Raw genomic sequence first — 18,282 nt, forward strand, 5'->3', positions numbered from 1 at the left:
ATCCATCGTATCTCTCTGGGGCCTGGCCCATAACGTGGCACGTAGCAGGTGCTTACTTAGGGAGAGCTGAGTGAAGGAGCTGTGTTCTTCTACAGATGAGAGACGGAGCCAGAGAGGCAAATGCTTGGCCGAGGAAGTGCAGCTCGCAGTGGGCCGGGCTGGAGCTGGAACTCGGCGAGCTCTGTCTTTAAGCTCTGCAGCTTTCACGACTGACTCCTAAAGGTGAGGACAAAACTCACTGGCTTCCTAGTTCTCGTCTCTCGGGATGAATCGGGGCACGGGACTGACACTGGGCAGCCTTCCAAGCTCCCGAAGCCATTGCCTCTTCCTTGTAAGGTTCATGGACTACTTGTGACACCTGATGGCACCTGAGCTGATGGATCTTTGTGTAGCTCCTCGTTTTAACGTCTCTCCATCGGAGAACCTGGCATCACTTGGACTATATTTCTAAAAAGTGCAGTGAGTTTGGATGTTTTACCTGTGATCAAAACGACAGTGCACGTTTCTCACTTTGGTTTTATACTTGCTGCTAGATGCTCTGAGGGACACATTTTTAGCAGGCTTCTCACACTGTGGCTCAGCGTCACAGTCCCCTAATGCCCTCATCAGCAGTTCAAGCCTTGGCCCTCAGTTGTCTGTAAATGTGCCATGCACCTGCCAGAGAAGTCTCGGGAAGTCACGCCAGTGCTGCCTGTTAAGTGCCAGGCAGTGATGAACCAGTGGATGCGGTGCCCTGTGACCGGGCCCTGATTCCTGGCTCTCCCGGTAGCCTCAGCTCTTGGAGTCACTGTGCTCCTCTGGATCCTGCTTCCTGAAGAACTATTTTTAGAAAAACGAGGACAGAGGTTTGATTCCTGGTTTCAGGCTCCCCGGGCTGGCAGAAGCTGGAATTGCTTCAGAGCCACCAGCTCCTTGTCTGGCCACACACCAGAGCTCTTCTCGCTACGTGGGAAAGAGCTGCTGAGGGAGACCCCGCAAGGCACGCGCTGCTCATCCTGCCAGGAACATCCGTGAGCTCTGACGCTGTGTCAGGAGCTGCTCTGGGAGCCGTAGCCGTGACCTCACAAGCAAGCTGTCTGCCATCCGGGGACTGGCGCCTCCGGCAGACGGTGGGGGCCGGACCACAGTGGTGCCTGACAAACAGATTCAGAAAGGTGAGGGTGGGCTTCACGGAGAAGTGGTTGATTCCGAGGCTTGAGCAGGGAAAATACCAACTGGACTGAGGCATCGGATGGGGCCACACAACACGGAAGGACTTGAAATAGAAAGGAGGGAACGTGACAGCCAGCCCCAGGGGTTCCCGATGGACAAAATAAACAATGAGAATACTGGATTCTAATCCCGAGTGAAACAGACACCCAGGAGTCCCTGCTCACGTAAATACGTAACTGAACGGTAGAGAAGGAACAGCTGCTTTCTGCAGAAGAATTCCGGTTCACGAATGAGGAAGGAGTGGGGAAAACCTGCTGTCATGAATGACGCAGGAACTGCAAAAGCAAGACCGGCTCATGGGTACTGAAATCCCGGAGCAAAGCGCCGAGGGGAAAATGCATTTTTATGGCCTCAGCTTATCTTCCCCAAGAGGAGGACCAATTAGAAAGAGACAAGTGATCACTGTTAAATAGGAAAACCCTACAGACATCACCTTATCTGAGCAAGCCTCAGAACAGACACTTGTAGGACCTGTCAGTAACACATATCCTCGTGGGACCCCCACCCACGATGCATTCACCTCAACACAATCACAGAAACATCAGACTAACCCCACTGGGAGACTTCTGCAAGCAAGCAAGTAGCACTGTCCAGTGTCTCGGGGCACAAATGACACAGAAGGACCCGGGACCTGTCAGGGGAATTGCTTAAAAACAATTCCAGCGGCTGGCGTTGTGGCATAGCAGGTAACCACCTGCAGTGCTGGTATCCCATATGGGCACTGTTCAAGTCCCAGCTACTCCACTTCCAATCCAGCTCTCTGCTATGGCCTGGAAAAGCAGTGGAAGATGGCCCAAGTCCTTGGGCCCCTGCACCCATGTGGGAGACCTGGAAGAAGCTCCTGGCTCCTGGCTTCGGATCAGCCCAGCTCCAGCCATTGCGGCCACTTGGGGAGTGAACCAGTGGAGGAAGACCTCTCTCTCTCTCTCTCTCTGCTTCTGCCTCTCTGTAACTCTGCCTTTCAAATTAATAAATAAATCTTTTAAAAAAATACAAACAATTCCAGCGATTTGCTCCCCTGTAAGGCAAAATGAAGGGGACGAGAGTAAAGCAATGCTCTGGACCCTGGCAGGAACTGAGCATCGGGTGGCGAGTCCTGTGAAATGCACACACACATTGAAGCAGAGGGAAACAGCAGGTGGACCCGGCCAGACAGTGGGCAGTCAGGGTGGTACACACCACCACTTCCTAAACATCGCATGGTTCCTGGGGCTGGACGGACATCGAGGGGAAGGGAAGGATTGGGGTGATGCAGGTCAAAGGATATAAAATATCAGTTAAACAGCTGAAATAAGCTCGAGAGATCTATTTTTCCTGGTCACTCTAGTTAATAAGATGCACTGACTGCTGGAAAATTGCTGAAAGGTGGATTTTAGGTGTTCTCACTGCGAAAATAAAACTATGTGAGTGGACACAGAGCTTGGTTTAGCCACTCCACAAGGTATACATACAAGTATACTCCAAAAAAATTATGGACATCTGTATTATGAAAAGCTATGCATTGATTTCAAATTTTTGCACCGAAATAGACTTATCTGTTAATTCCGTTTTTCTTTTCTTTTTGTTTAAAGATTTATTTATTTGAAAGTCAGAGTTACACTGAGAGACGAGAGGAAGAGAGAGAGAGAGGTCTTCCATCCACTGGCTCACTCCCCAATTGGCTGCAATAGCTGGAGCCAGGAGCCAGGAACCAGGAGCCAGGAGCTTCTTCCAGGTCTTCCACATGAGTGCAGGGGCCCAAGGACTTGGGCCATCTTCTACTGCTTTCCCAGCCATAGCAGAGAGCTGGAATGGAAGTGGAGCAGCTGGGTCTCGAACTGGCGCCCATATGGGATGCCGGCACTGCAGGCGGTGGCTTTACCCCTACGCCACAGCACTGGCCCCCTGTTAACCCCATTTTTCATGTGCTTTTAAAAGTATCCTAGATATCAAACATCAAGTCGTACACCATAGATACAATTTTTATTTTTCAATTAAAATAAATAAGCAAGAAAGATTATCTGACCAAAGTACCTAGCTGGGATAAACATGTTCTCCTGTCTTTAGATATTAATCAAATAAGAAAAAAATTTATTTGACTGAGAACTATGTATTTTTTAAATGACCATAGAAGCGAGCATTTAGCTGCTGGTTAAGGCACCTGCAGCCCACTGGGCTCGCTTTCACCTCAGCTGCTGACTCCAGCTTCCTGCCGGGGCACACCCTGGGAAGCAGCAGACGACGGCTCAAGTGATTGGGTCCCTGTCACCCATGTGGGAGACGTGGATTGAGTTCCTGGTTCCCAACTCTAGAAATAAAAATGAGCATAGCTACCGTACGTATTTTATCTGAGCTCTAACCTTGGGACCTGTCCAGAAAGGGGAAGCTGGGATGGAGGGAGGCACGCTGCCGCTGAGGACAGCGTTTGAGTCTTCAGGGCAGAGGGACCAGTGGAGCTGAGAGGCAGCAACGGGGTTTTGGGGCGGCTGACGAGGGCAGCAGAGGTCATTGTGTCCCAGATAAGGATCTTTCAAGAATTTGTTCCAATAACTGGGGTAGATTCCGCAGCAGCAGGGGCACAGAGATTCTGAGAAGGACGGAAGGGTTGTTAGCTACCCAGCGGATCATGACCGCCCTGACAGTGGGTGTGAACAGCCCTGAAGGCCTCCCTGAGAGGGGTGTCCCGGGCTGCTGGATGGTAGTGGCCACCTCAGGACAGCACCGGGAGGCTTAGAGGCCAGAAAAGGGATTTTTGCCAGGAAGATGGCACAGGTGGTTTTGGTAAGAAGCGAACTTCTCCACGGTGAAGACCAGAAGATGACAGCCGCTCAGCTAGAGATTTATCAAGAGCAGGGACCATGCCCCAGTCTGTCTGTATTCTCCGACACCCAGAACGCTACCTTCGAATTTCTGTTCTCCTGCCAAAAGCTACAACCAAAGCCAGATTTTAAGTGATCCAAAATAAGACGCTAGTGTGAAAGGGGAGTGAGTGGCATCAGAGATGTGCTTAAGGAAGACAGTTTACAACTGGAGGGAGAGGGTGGGGGACAGGCCCAGGAGGAGTTGAGGGGGACGGTCAGTAGGTGCAGTCCTAGGGTTTGACGTAAATCGAAATGATGAATCAATCTTTATGTGCTCTTTAGAAAACACGTCCATGGCTTTGATCACAACATACGCTCATCCCAAAAAAGTGTAAGCTTTAAGAAAAAAATGGAGAAAAGGACAATTTATATAATAAATTCTGTGTGGTAACATGTTGGGGATTTCCCTAACTCTTGTACATTTTTCTCAGAGTTAAGATCATATCATGCATGCAATTTCGCATCTGCTGGCTTCCCTTAACCTCACATCATAAGCATTTCCCCAAAGTAAGACAAAATTTTCATAAATATATTTTTTCCAATTAAGCAGATGTACCAGCATGTGCTTAGTTCTTCCCCCACAGGTGGGTGTTTAAGTTATTCTCAGCTTCACGGTACCCGACGCCGAGATGAACACCTTGGAAAGAGAGCGTCCACCTGTTGTCCAGAAGACGCCCTCGCTGCAGCCACAGGCAGCTGGCTCGTGTGCCCATGTAAATGGAGGTGGATTTGCTTTCTTTTTGAAGACCACACTTGTTTATTCAGAACGCACTTAGGGAGCATCTCCCACCTGTGCAGACCCTGGTAGCGCTGGTGACGTCCGGTGGCCGGAGACCCAGTGCTCCCAGAGTGGTGGCTGCAATCAGGTGAGCAGAGACAAGGCGCAGGCACGCCTACAAGGGCCAGGAGCAGAACGTGGTGAGTGAGGGGTCCACGCAAGCAAAGGCAGGTCTATACGCAGTGTGAGTGCCAGGGCACACGGGCCTTCCTGCGAGGTAGCCATTGAGTGAAGACCTGCAGGGAGGTAGGAGGCGGGGAGCCTCCCACACGGAGGGGGTCGTGACCAGTCACACATTCTCTTCCACCTCCCTCACGTTGTCTCCTTCCCTGCTGAGCCATGTGGCCCAAGCTGCCTTCACTCCCCAGCTTGTTCGATGGACACCGGCCAACTCCACCAACCCCTCAACCTTCACGTATCATCTGTAAAATGGACTCATAACGCCTGCTCTGCTGCCTCGCCAGGTTCACAGACCTTGGGAGGAAGGTGCCTTGGCTGGTGACTCCAAAGCTGGGCTGAAAGGGAGGGAAGTGACCAGCATCCAGAGTCAGAGGAAACCTAGTTCCTCCTGCCCTCCCCCTGGCCCTGACCTGACAAGGTTGAGGCAGGAAAATAGAGAAGCCTGCCGTCACCGCAATACCAACACGTTCGAGTCAGGCCAGGAGGGCTCTGTGCTTGTGTGTGCTGAGGCATCCCATGGCCACACACCCAGGCCCAGCGCACCTCCCTAGCCTGCTCTGCACACAAACTTCCAACGACTTTCTACAGGCCAATCCCCCAACAACCTGGGGGCATTGCAAGCCCGGGTTCAAGAGCCGGACTCCATACTTGCCACACTACCCCTCACCCTGCTGGCACTGCTTCCTGTCTCTGGTGATGCCACTGCCCCGCCTGCTGCTGGCATCCCTGAGGGTCCTGCCTTCTCTACGAGTCCCAGGCTGCCCACCCCAGCGAGCCGGGCCCCGTCCTCTTTCCTTGAGTCCAGCCTGAACTCAGCCAATGGCCTTTCTCGGGTTCCAGTTGGGTTGTGTCACTAGTCCGCGTGCCTTCCTACAGCTCTCTTCTCTCCCAGCTGCTTTGTGCCAACGGTGTGGCGCTCAGATCACCTCGAGCACAGTCCTCTGATGGCCACGCAGATTCCTGGGCCACTGGCTGAATCCCACTTCCTGGGCTGGGGTCCCCAGTTGTTCCTAATGCCCAGGGGCGTTGAAGAACCCATGTCCTGCCCATCGAGTTGAGTTCCCTGGTGTTGAGGACTCCGTGGTCTCGATGGATGGGCCTCAAGTCCCCTTTCTGGCCTCTTTAGCCTCAGTTCCCTCCCCCACCAGACCACTTGGCCTTCTGATAACATCCCAAACCCACATCGCACTTCAGAACCGTCAGCTGCTCTGGGCTCAGCCTGAGTGCTCTTTCCCACCGACTGTTCTGAAATCTGGTGACCTCGACGTTCACCTCAGACGCCATCTTTGTGCACTTTAGCTCCCTGAACAGCCCCTCCCCCTTTCTCCATTGTCCTAATTCCATTTCATTCACTTTGAACTTGGCCTCTGGATGACGCCTGCCGCAGACGTGTGGACTGCGCACAGCACCAGGCTAGACCCGGTTAGCGCCCACCTCATGGCGCTGAGTCTTCCCCACCCTTGCGTCCTTCTCAGCATCTCCTTCTGTGTCTCACAAAGTTACTGGGTCACAGAACTGCAGAACGTCGTGCTCTGTGAACACTTAGGACATGATCCTTGCTTAAAACCACAGCACTCAAAATCCCACCACTTTCAAGACTCTGCTTTTGTAAACCCTGCCTCCCCTGAAGGCAGGGAAGGTCTTGCTGTCTCACTAACAGAGAACCCCAGCACCACACCGGTCAGGGAGCTGCAGAGCAGAGACCTGGAGAGACCCAGAGAAATATTCCCTGGCCCGAAGGGAGGGCAACACGTGGCGCTGACAGGGAGAGAAGGACATGCTGTGAGGGGTGAGACCTGCAGTGCCCCTCTAATCCCAAAATGTGGCTGTCTGCTTATATTGCTGTAAGAGTCCTGGTTGCAGGGGCCAGCACTGTGGCTTAGCAGATAAAGCCACCACCTGCAGTGCTGGCATCCCATATGGGCGCCAGTTCGAGTCTGGCTGCTCTACTTACCAACTGGCTCTCTGCTATGGCCTGGGAAAGCAGTAGAAGATGGCCCAAGTCCTTGGGCTCCCGCACCTGTGTGGGAGACCTGGAAGAAGCTCCTGGCTCCTGGCTTCAGATCAGCGCAGCTCCGGCTGTTGCGGCCAATTGGGGAGTGAACCAGTGGATGAAAGACCTCTCTCTCTCTCTCTCTCTCTCTCTCTCTCTCTCTCTCTCTTTGCTTCTCCTTCTCTCTCTGATTCACTCTGACTTTCCAATGAATAAATAAATCTTTGAGAGAGAGAGACCTGGTCACAAAATGGGGTTCTGAACCACTGGAGAGCCAAGAGCCAAGTGCGTCCTTAGGTGGTGTTGTGCTGTGCTGGGACATCTTCCTCCACTGGAGAAAGGAAACAGCCACCAGCCAGCAGCCACCAGGAAGAGGCATTCCCCATCACGCGTGAGAACGCAGCCACCAACAGCGCCTCTGCCGGGATCTCCAGGCTTCATCACACAGGGCTGGGGACAGCACTCAGGCTGGGGACAGTGTCACCTTCACACACAACTCAGCGTTTCAAGAAGAGACTTTCTCTGAAAAATTGTTCAGTAGGGGAATCCAAAATAGCAGTGTCCACTCATCAAATGAATGTTTTAGTACAAGTATCAAAATGAAAACACCTTCAGCCTTAACTGTGCTGGTGGGACTTGAACTTGATTTTCAAAAGGAAGAAACATGAAAGGAACTGAGAAGTTTCTACGAAAAAAAAAAAAGAGGTCAATTTACAATTTATAAAAGTGGATGAGTGAGTGATTACTATAGACACTAGACAAGGCAGCCAGGACAGAGTGCAATTTACTTATAAAGTGACAACTCCCTGTAAACGGCAAATCGGAACAAGCTGCAGTTCTAGGCTTCTCAGCGGTTCCACGTGGTCAGCCAAGATGACGACATCCCAGTAAACCTAGAAGACTTCACTCATTAACTGCCCCTATTTGACTGCGATACTGAGCACTCGAGATAAAGCAAGCGGCATCTGTCAAAGAAGCGTCATGAAGATGCTGACAGATGCCGGAGTCTTCTGGGAGTTGGTCCCTAACAGGTGACACCACATGAAGAGAAAACTCAGGGATCAGAAACGAACAGTGAAATCCTCGGGTTTATTCACAACACAGTGCGTGCCGGCTTTGGAATCTCGGCTGAACTGAGAGAAAAGCACAGAGTTCGGAGGAGAAAGGACATTTCCGAAGGAAGCGTCAGGCAGAGATTCCAGTTTGAACCGGGATACCTCTGTGCTGGGTAACTGCTGGGGACTCCAGGGGCTGGGCCCCAGACTGATGCTGCACAGATGGCTTCACGGGGACCTTTCCCAGCAGAGACCCCTCCCCAGGGTAGTGGGGGCTGCCTCACAACACAAAGGGGCCAGGAAGGGATGGAGGAGGGGTAGCAGAGCCCAGGTGCTTACCAGACCAGCAGGGAGGCCAGCTCACTCCTCACTGAAGGTCTTGGGGGCCCTTCTGAATAGAACAGTCCTCCTAAAACCCTCTCCTGCCATTCGGTGGTCCTGTGGGTAAGCATGGTGAGAGACAACTGAGAATAAGCAACTGTGGCTTTGAGGAAGACTAAAGTCTGTGCAACGTTCCAACTGCCTTGAGTTGAGCGCCTGGACACGATCTGTGTCCTGCTGGCAGGGCCACGAGGGCCACTACCAGTCTCCCTGTTCTGTTTCAGCCCTTTCCCAAGATTTGAGATGACATGACTGGGCCACGCCCACACCCAGAGTCTTGTTGAGCTCCTGGGCCTCACTGTGCAGTGGGTGCTGTAAGGGAGACAGAGGACGACTTGCATAGCGGCCCCAGCAGTTCCGTTATTCCCTCCCTTGGTCCACACTGACAAGCTGTGCCCAGAGGCAGAAGCCTCTCTGAGACAGGAGGAGACGTGGCAGAGCAGCTGGCACGTCAGGTACAGCTCATCCTCAGTCGTCTCCGTGGGTGGGGATGATAGGCAGGTGGGACAAGGGCGTGGGCCACTGTGGACGTGAGGGGGGTGGTAGGGAGAAAAGACAGAAGGAACAAACCCTGAGCAAGCAGGCGGAGGCTGGACTGTGCGGGCCGCATCTGTGTGGCTGTGCTTCCCCAGTGTGGACCTGAGTCAGGGCAGAGGAGCAAGTGGACATAGCAGGGGGGCTGCCAAAGGGCCCCATGAGAAGCCCAAGGCCAGGGGTGCAGGGCCTGTAAGAGGTGCGTGGCCCTGGCTGTCTGTCCTCACCCTCCAGCCAGGCCTGTTGACATCTTGTGATTTTTTTAACTGTTTGAGGACTTTTATTCTTAAAGATTTATTTATTTATTTGAAAGGCAGAGTTACCGAGAAGCGAAGGCAGAGATAGGGAGAGAGGTCTTCCATTAGCTGGTTCACTCCCCAAATGACTGCAACAGCCAGAGCTGGATGGATCCGAAGCCAGGAGCCAGGAGCTTCTTCCAGGTCTCCCACATGGGTGCAGGAGCCCAAGGACCTGGGCCATCTTCCACTGCTTTCCCAGGCCACAGCAGAGAGCTGGATCAGAAGTGATTTGACTCTGGTCAAAATCAGTGCCTACAGGTAAGGGTCTAAACTGTCGTGTTCAAGGCAATTCTTTTTTTTTTTTTTTTTTTTTACAGGCAGAGTGGATAGTGAGAGAGAGAGACAGAGAGAAAGGTCTTCCTTTTTCCGTTGGTTCACCCCCCAAGTGGAGGCTACAGCCAGTGCATTGCGGCCAGCGCATCGTGCTGATCCGAAGCCAGGAGCCAGGTGCTTCTTCTGGTCTCCCATGCGGGTGCAGGGTCCAAGCACCTGGGCCATCCTCCACTGCCCTCCCGGGCCACAGCAGAAAGCTGACCTGGAAGAGGAGCAACCGGGACAGAACCGGCGCCCCGACCAGGACTAGAACCCGGGGTGCCTAAGCAACAGGCGGAGGATTAGCCTAGTGAGCTGCGGCACCAGCCCTAAGGCAATTCTAATACCTATAAACCATAGAGCAGAGCAGGCCCCAACAGCTCCCACTCAAGAGCCCTCTCAAGTGCCCAGAGGGACAACTCCAGGGCCCAGAGTGCAGGGTGGCCTTGAGAATCAGGCCTCCGGTTCCTGGGCTGCGGGGGCTGTTCAGAGTCCCCCGCCGGCAGCAGCCCCGCTGTCCCATCAGAGCTCTGCTCAAACGTCACTTCTCCACCACGTCCATCCTCTTTGCAAACTCTCCAATCCTGCTTGTCCTGCTGTGCTACATGTGGGGGTTTTGCTGCCCTCATCTTACTGACAGGTGCAGTGACCGCACATGGGGTCGTCCCTACCCTAGTGTGGGAGCCCCTGCCCTGTGCCTCATGGCTGAAGAAAGAAGTGGAGGAGCTGTGTAGAGAAGACACCAAGCCCAGAGAAGACACATCCTGCACAAGGTCCCTGGAGCAGATGCTGGGAGATGCTGCCCAGATCTCACTCCAGGGAAGAAGGATGCTGGGAGAGCTGAACTCCCCAGGTGTTCCGGACCCTTCCCTCCTAGTAAGAGCCATGCTCCCCTTGTTGGGAAATCAGACTTTTGCAGTGGCTCCTCTGCAAGACAACGTCTGTCCCCTACCCCCACCTGGGACCTCCTGGCATGCTGGGAAGAAAGGGCACTGTTCATGGAGGAACCTGCCCGTAGGTACCAGCAGGAGCCAGGAGGGCTCTCGGGGACTGAGCTCTGAGGGTTCAAGGCGACAGAGCTGGGAGCACAGATCTGGGTAAGAGGGTGACTCGCTCTGCTTGTGCTCCTGGCACACAGCTCAGCACACCCTGCCGGGTCTCCCCAATCCCTGGGAGATGCCAGAAACACACAGCTCAGATGGCTCCTGGAAGTAGGAGAAAGCCATGGGCCACACCGAACAAGGCAGAGGTGCCGCAGCCAGAGTTGGGGGAAGGAGTGGGCACGGGCACTGGGTCAGAATCCTGCACGGCATCGCACCTGTCTTCAGCAGGGCGCACGGCGCGACCGAGGGGCAGGCCCTCTTCCCACCACTCACAGTGACCACGGAGGGCCTGCTTCTCCTGTCTGCAAACCTGGGCTCTGCAGATTAGACCCAGCCAGGGCACTGCTGGACTGCAGAGGCTTCTAGGAGGCTCTCTGGGTCCGGGAGGGGGGCAGCCTGGCAGGACAAAGGCCCCATGTGGACCCCAGCTCTCAGGACAGGTGGGACTGCTGGCTTTCCACGGGGCAGCCCTGGTTCCCTCTTGAGAGGTGCTGATGGCAAATGGTAAGTGAGGACCAGGAAAGCATGGTGGCCAGGAGCCCAAGCCCTCTGCAGGAAGGTTTGTGTCCCGACACAGAGCTGCTAGTGAAAAATGAAAGGGTCCACGGAGGAAGCCTTATGAGTCTCATTTGCGGCTCCGAGACCAGAGACAGGGGCCAGGGCTGTAATTTTCCCCTTTCTGTCCCAATCTTCCAAGTTCCCTCCAGGACAGGTGACTCGATGGATGTCTTAGTCTACGTTTTGTTGCTCTAGAACAGAATGCCCCAGGCTGGGAAATTTATAAGGAACATAAGCTGACTTAGTCCACAGGTACAGAGGCTGGGTTGGGAAGGTGGGGCCCAAGGGCGCCGTTGCGGGCATCAGGTGAGGGCGTCTGGCTGCATCACAACAGAAGACATTGCGGGGTGGGGCCCAGCAAGCTCCTGGCTCAGCTCGCTATTCCTCTTACAATGCCACCATGGGATCTCACCCTCGCAAGTTCATCCAATACTTCATTATCGACCAAAGAGCCTATGTCCAAAAACCACTAGCATATGAATTTGGGGGTTCAGTTTCCAACACGTGAACCACTGAGGCATTCAGAACCTAGCACCGGATACACAACTGGGTTTCAAACAAGGACCAGTTCTTTCAGTGTACACATATCCCAAATACTGTATAGAACATACTCATGCTAAAATTATTCATTGTTCATCTGACATTCAAATTTAACCATGAGTTCTACATTGTAATTATTTTTAAATTCTTTTATGTATTTATTTTTATCTGATTTGAAAACCAGAGATATAGAGGGAGACAAGGAGAGGAAGAGAGTGAGAGGAAGAGAGAGACAGACACAGAGAGATCTTCCATCTGCTGGTTCACTCCCTAAATGCCCATAACAGCCGGTGCTGCGTCAGGCCAAAGCCAGGAGCCAGGAACTCAGTCCAGGTCTCCCAGGAAGGTAGCAGGGACCCAAGGACTTGTGGCATCCTCTGCTGCCTCCCAGAGTGTGCATCAGCAGGAAGCTGGAATGGAGAGCTGAGCCAGGACTCAGACCCACGCATGTGATGTGGGGTACGGGCATCTCAAGCGCTGTCCTCACCATCATGACACATGTCCACCACTCATTCTTATGCAAACTGGTAACCCTGCTCCAGGGAGACAGGCCTACTGGAAGCTTGGAGGAGCTGCTGCAGGAGCTATAAGAGGAGGAAGTGGATCAAGGCACAGTGAGGCTGAAGCTTTGGTGGGTGCTGCCCTGCACTGCCCAGAACCCCACTGGGGAGTGAGAAAGACACCCCCCCCCGCAGGTACAGAAACTGGCTCCTGGGAGGCGGTTCTCAGCCCCAGCTGCAGGGAACCATGCTGCCTAGGACACACCTCTGCCCAGGGATGGTGTCACCAGCGACTGGGCACTCCATGGGGGAAAGGCCCCGTCCCTGCCGTTGACCCTGAGCAGCTCGCCCTGGCCCCAGAGCCCTCCGTGGCGCTGACTGACGTCTCTCAGTACGACGTTGCTCCTCAGTTTCTCTCTGTGCCCAGTCCTGCACCCCACCCTGGTCTCCACGGGCATTCATTCCAGGAGACTTTCCCAATAACGCAGCCCGAGCGTCCCTAATCCCAAACTCCAAAATCTGAAATGCTGAAACTGAGTGCCAACACCATGCCACACGTGGGAAATTCCACACCAGGAAATTTGTTTTGTGCACAAAATTATTTAACATATTGTATAGGGGCTGGCACTGTGGCATGGTTGGTTGGGCTGCTGCCTCTGAAACTATATCTCATATCAGCTCTGGTTTGAGTCCCAGCTGCTCCACTTCCAATCCAGTTCCCTACAAATGTGCCTGGTAAAGCAGTGGAGGACAGTCCAAGTGCTTGGGCCCCTGAACCAACGTGGGAGACCCGGATGGAGTTCCAGGCTCCTGGCTTCAGTTTGACCCAGCCCTGGTCATTGCAGCCATTTGGGAAGTGAACCTGAAGATGGAAGGCCTCTCTCTCTCTCTCTCTCTCTCTCTCTCTCTCTCTGTAACTCTGCCTTTCAAATATAGAAATAAATCTTTTTTAAAAATTCTATAAAATTACCTTCAGGTTAAGTGTAAAAGACATACATGAAACAATAAATGAATTTTGTGTTTAAACAAGATGGCTCATTAAGTATATGGAATTATTTTACATTCAATAACACTTCAGGGGGCCAGCGCTGTGGCTCAGCAGGTTAACACCCTGGCCAGAAGCGCAGGCATCCCATATGGGCGCTGGTTCAAGTCCCAGCTGCTCCACTTCTGATCCAGCTCTCTGCTAAAGCTGGGAAAGCAGTAGAAGATGGCCCAAGTCCTTGGGCTCCTGCACTCGTGTGGGAGACCCAGAAGAAGCTCCTGGCTCCTGGCTTTGGATTGGCATAGCATGGGCCACTGTGGCCAATTGGGGAGTAAACCAGTGGATGGAAGACCCCCCCCCCCCATCTCTCTCTGCCTCTCCTCTCTCTGTAACTCTGGCTTTAAAATAAATAAATAAATCTTAAAAAAAAAAAAAGCTCACTTCTTAGAAAAATAAAGTAAAACAACACTTCAGGTCCCAAGCATTTCACGTAGTGGATACTCATTCTCTGTCTCGGAGTCTGCTGCTGCCCCATCACAGGCCAAGAGAGGACTTGGGCCTCATTGTATTGTCTCCAGCCAAAGCAGAACCCAAGAGGCAAAGCACGTTTACGTTTCAAGCTCATCACCGTGAGCCACTGAGCACTTTCAGGTGTCGTGGTTCAGAGATGATCAAGAGACAGTTTTGTGTTTCCAAATCCCTGCAGGACCAATCGTTCACTCTGTGTGCTGAAACCCCACCTCAAGCTTCAGCTGTTGAGGTCCCCTAAGTGTGCATCTCCTCCAAACTTTACGTCGGTCCTTGGTTGATACCTCCCCCCGCCTGGGGACTCCTGCAATCCTTGCTTCTCACCTGGATACATCATGACCTCCCCTTCCTGCCCCAGCTTCTCCTGTCTTCTTTCCCCTCCTCTTACCCAGCACCCATCCCTGGCAGAGAGCTCGTGGCCTCTGCCCCAACTCTCCCAGGGAAGTTGCCAGCTGTCCCCTCTCCTACCGCAGCCACTGTACAGACAGACTTGTGCTGAGGGAATGAGACTCACGGTGATGTGCTGCACTGCCTGCACCTGGTCCTCCTGGATCCTTCCTGTCCACTACGTGACCAGGGCTGTTCCACACCAATGCTGCTTTGTCAGCCTGGATTTTTAGAGTGAGGATGACCCACCCAGGGATGCCCTATGTGAGCAAGAATTAACCACCCCATCGAATCTCAGGGTGGACCATTCTCACAGCAAAAGCGAGCCTTTCCTGAAGTGTGCAGTCTACCAACCCGAACCCAGCAGTAACAAAGTGTGACAAGTAACGGCATGCTGGCTCACAACGGTCCACTTAAAGAACTGATGAGGCTCAGAATAACTCAGGGTTATGAACTGCTAGAAACGGGTGGAATCGGACCGAGCCGTTTGCCTTTCGCCTGCTGTTTCAGTCTTCAGAAAGCTGCCCAAAGTGATTGCAAAGCCACTTGTATTTTTGTTGGCGTGGTGCAGGGAGTTGGCACTATCAAGTGGTCCCTTGCTGAAGCCACGTCACTACTCATGTAGAAAGCACAACAAGTCAGAGAGAAAGGAAGTGTTACCACGGGACTTCTTAGAATGCCTGCAAGGAGAGGGGACAAAAAGGGAACAGCTGTTTGTAAACACAGGGAAGGGAGCCAACTCTGCCCCAGTCTCATCGACGTGGTGACTTCTCATTGCATAATCGATGTAATGATTAAAAAATGACAAGTCCCATTTTGTGTAAGCCTGAAGGAGGGTTATGTTCTAAAGCCTCACATAGTAACTCTGTGCCCTTAAAGGGTTCACAAGCTGGCCCCCTCCAGCCTGTGTTCTGGGAATGCTTCGTGCTCTAGCTATGCAAATTCTTTCATTGAAAATACTCGGAAATTTTTCAAATTAAATTGGGAAAGTGTATATAATTTTATATAAAAAATCCAGGTTTACATGCCATATTGGTAATACCAAAGGATTTACCACCACAAAGAATGTTCAACTCAATTATTTTAAACTGATTATGCAATGGGACAGGACTTAACACATAATTTCATTTCCAGAATGTTCCATCCCAACCTCTCTTCTGTAGAAGTGGCTTGTAAGGTTAGATTTGTGTGTGTGTGTGAAAGGATTAAATATTCAAAAGGCGTGACAGAGAAGTAAAATCATTTTCTTCCGAGTGAATATAGCTTCATGAAGAATGAGGTCAAGGACTGTGGTTAGGTTGGCGGCTTGGAAAAGAAACGCACCTTTTCTTACTCTGAATTCACCATCACCAAGAAAGCTGCTGGGCAGCCACTGATGGCTGTAAGTTACATCAGAAAGTGGTGATCCTATGGACACCTACTGCCAACCCACTTCACAGGCAAGAATGAGATGAGGAAAGACGGCGTCTCACTCTCTTTGCTGACGTCACCAGGAGTCTCCAGAACTGGAACAACAGCCTGCACTCCAAGGCTGATTCTGAACCATTAATGCAACAGGGAGCCAAACACCTGAATGCAAGGGGGAACCCCAGAGAGCATGTCCCAGTGGTCTCAGTGGGCGGCTCTGACTTTCTCCTTATCTGCAGAGTGGGGCTGAACACTGCCTGCACATGGATCTGGCTGGGGATCCATGACACAGGGTCACTGTCCCCAGATGTTGAAGTAGATGTAACTAACTGTCCTAAATTGTGTAATACTTGGGATATGCGAGGCATTGTCACTTCCTTATTCCAACATTGCTAGGGGCAGGGACACCACCACCCTCACTGGACATGAAAAGGTTAAAAAGCTCACCCAGGCTTCCAGGTTTGAACCAGGTCTGGCTGACTCTCAACCCAGCAAGACAACCTTCCTACCATACAGGATGTCAGGACCAAGGGTAAGAGTTAGTACTGTACGCACACAGTCAAATGGAGGAGACATCTTATAGGAACTACATCAAAACAACATACCTTTTTAGTATTTTCTTAATTTTTTAAAAGTAATTAAAAAAATGTCTCTTACAATTTCTCAAGGTTATAATTGCATTATTTATTTATTTTTATTTTTAAAAAATATTTATGTATTTGTTTGAAAGAGTTACACAGAGCGAGGGGAGGCAGAGAGAGGTCTTCCATCTGATGGTTCACTCCCCAATTGGCTGCAACTGCCAGAGTGCGTTGATCCGAAGCTAGAAGCCAGGGTCTCCCACATGGGTGCAGGGACCCAAGCACTTAAGTCATCTTCTACTGCTTTCCCAGGCCATAGCAGAGAGCTGGATCGGAAGTGGAGCAGCTGGTCTCAAACCGGCATCCATATGGGATGCCAGCACTTCAGGCCAGGGCATTAACCTGCTGTGCCACAGCGCCAACCCCTATAACTGCATTTTTTAAAACTAATTTATAGGCCCGTATCCTGTTAAAGAATTAATCAATGATCAAATAGCGCTGTCCACAACAGTTTGGGTTTTTCCTAGCTATTGTTCTTGGGGCTGGCATTGTCGCACAGTTGATTAAGCCCCTCCCCAGGATGCCAGCATCCCACATCAGATGGCTCAAGTACTTGGGCCCCCACCATGCACATGAGCGACCTGGATGGAGTTCCCAGTTCCTGGTTTCAGCCTGGGGGAGCCTAGGGTGTTCGTGTCATTTGGGGAGTGAAACCAGCAGATGGAAGATCTTTCTCTCTATATCCCCCTCTCTCTGTTACTCTGCCTTTCAAACAATTCAAATAAATCTTTAAAAATTGTTTTCATTTGTGTGAATAATAATTTTGATTAATTTTTATACTACCTATCCTAGGTGAACTGAAGTTTCCTTACAGTCTTGTTATGACAACTGTGGACTGAAAACTGAAATTCTTCATTCAGTTTGGCCCGCTTTCACAACAGCACCTCATCTGGTTAACCATGGAATTAAATAACCTCACTCATCATGTGATGCAATGAGCAGGCTTTGTTAGGGTAGACATTCAATTACTGATGTCCTATTTGTTGTTTTTTTAAGTTTTTCTACAAGTTGTAACATTTTGAAGATAAATATCTACTATTTTCCTGAGTAACACAGTTGATTTTCTCAAGGCCAGGGGAAGTTGGTGGAGGAGGGCTCCCACTTGAAAAACTTGTCACTTTTTGTTTCAGTGATGACTACCAAGTAAAAGTCCATGGTGACTAATTGGCAGCACCTGCCTGGTCACTCCCGCCCGCCCCCCCCCCCCCATCCTAGGGTAAAGAGGACATCAAGAGTTTAAGTCATTAAAATATTAGATTCTTTGTATTCACTCCATCACCAAAAAAAAAAAAAAAAAATCACTTCTAGTGGATCGATATGACAAATGAGTAAGCCAGAAGATGGCGTTGAAGATTAGCAATCACATCTCAGAAGGCGGCCGTAGCCTGGTGAAGTCTCAGGTTCCTGGGAGCCTCTAACCAGAGGATGGAGGAGTGAGGAGAACGCCTCCGCGGTCCGGAAGGCTCTCGCTGGCCATTGCTGCCTCTGCCAGTCTGTGCGCTGTGTGGCTGTGACCACGCTGGGGAGAATTACTCTGCTCAGAGCTGTGGAAGGTCACAGGAAGACCGTGACCTTGCCCTTGTTCAGTGATGGGCACCAACTGCCCCGCCCGTTCCCAACAAGGAGGAGCCCCAAAATATCTGTTGAATGAATTAATCAGTGAGCGCGGAGGAAGAAAGAAAGAAAAACAGGTTGTGACCAGATTGCTTTTCCTGTAATGAAACCCCGTTGTTTACAACACCTACGGCTCTGCTCATGGAAAACTTCGCTCGGGTGAAGTAAAAACATGGCATCCTGTTCACTTCTCAGAAAGGCCTCTGGTTTTAGGAAGACTGCGACCGATCCACACCCTCGCGGCCTGTCTGCTCCAGCCTACACGGACGTGGGGTTTTTTTCCCCTTCCACTAGAAGACACTGGCCCAACCTAGAAGATGAAAAGAAACACGGAGACACGTGAAATCTTTGATTGGAGCTGGGCTGGGGGGCGATGATCCAAAACCTCGCACAGAAACCGGCGCCCTGAGGTTCACCTGAACACGCTCGGCGGGT

The sequence above is a fragment of the Lepus europaeus genome, chromosome 3 (genome assembly GCF_033115175.1).
Source record: "Lepus europaeus isolate LE1 chromosome 3, mLepTim1.pri, whole genome shotgun sequence".
NCBI classification, from domain to species: Eukaryota; Metazoa; Chordata; class Mammalia; order Lagomorpha; family Leporidae; genus Lepus; species Lepus europaeus.